Below are 1,331 nucleotides of genomic sequence, written 5' to 3'. Positions count from 1 at the left end.
GAGACACAGAAGAAGCAAACAGAAAACAAATAATAAAATAGAAGACTTCAGCCTTAATATATCAATTACTTTAACTGTAAATGGTCTAAATACACCAATTAAAAAAAAGAGAGAGATTACTCTTCAGTTGCCTAAGAAGAAGGAATGAATGATTTTGGCAATTTCCATCACACCAACTATCACATTGTTAATTTATCGGTCTCTGGTCTCTGTCATGTAACTTAAGTTTTAATTTCATCATGTGTTTATGATATTATTCCAGTTAATTAATACCCAAAATTTACATCAGACAATCATGTTGACTTGGCTCTGTGACTTTTGCCTGGTTCTCCAACTGGGACTTATTTAAACAAGCAACAAGTCCTAACATTTCAAAGTAAAAATGAAAAAAAATCTAGCCTGAAATTTCTTAACAGTGAAGAGGTGAGTTTCCCAGGGTAAATCAACTGGTAATTTTTGGAGCACTGAGCAATTTCTATGTTCCTTCTTTTCCCTAACCTATCAGTGCAGGATAGCATATAGAAACTGTCAAATGCAGCCCTTGATATGGGATTCTAACTTAGCAACACTACTTATAAAAATTATATTTATTTGATTTAAAGGGCTCATCCATCCACTAACCTGGGTCCTGGGGACACCCAATGCCCCCAGAGAACTATGGAATATTAAGGACATTTTCATGTAAGAAAGATTGAATTCAAAAAAATACAAAAAAATAAATAAAAAAGGGGGAATTTGCTGCAACATCAAGCCCAGCAGCCAGGTGGAGGTGTCGGGCGTGGCCTCCCTGGAAGCACTGAGCAATTTCTATGTTCCTTCTTTTCCCTAACCTATCAGTGCAGGATAGCATATAGAAACTGTCAAATGCAGCCCTTGATATGGGATTCTAACTTAGCAACACTACTTATAAAAATTATATTTATTTGATTTAAAGGGCTCATCCATCCACTAACCTGGGTCCTGGGGACACCCAATGCCCCCAGAGAACTATGGAATATTAAGGACATTTTCATGAAAGAAAGATTGAATTCAAAAAAATAAAAAATAAAATAAAAAAGGGGGAATTTGCCGCAACATCAAGCCCAGCAGCCGGGTGGAGGTGCCATGCTTGGCCTCCCCGGAAGACCCCGGGGGCCCATTTCCCGACCCCGTGCAGTCCCGTGTGCACCTGCTCCGTGCTCGCTGAGCCACAGTCGGGAGGTGAAGGCGCTGAGCAGTCAGGGCCCGCCCCATGTCTCTGAGCCTCAGTTTCCTCCTCTGCTGGAAGCCGGTCCATCCTTGCTTCTTGACACAGTCGCTGCAGGGAAGAAACATCTGCACAGCATATGTTT

The 1,331-nt window shown here is 40.9% G+C and overlaps 1 long non-coding RNA gene across 1 annotated transcript in view; it reads right to left on the bottom strand.

Annotated features, from left to right (window-relative positions):
* LOC106728093 overlaps nt 1-1,331 on the bottom strand; it is an 18,182-nt gene that overhangs the window by 14,707 nt on the left and 2,144 nt on the right. The gene's annotated exons all lie outside the window — the stretch shown is intronic.

This window comes from Myotis brandtii, unplaced genomic scaffold, assembly GCF_000412655.1.
Source record: "Myotis brandtii unplaced genomic scaffold, ASM41265v1 scaffold535, whole genome shotgun sequence".
Taxonomy (NCBI): domain Eukaryota; kingdom Metazoa; phylum Chordata; class Mammalia; order Chiroptera; family Vespertilionidae; genus Myotis; species Myotis brandtii.
This window is presented reverse-complemented; position numbering and strand designations above follow the sequence as displayed.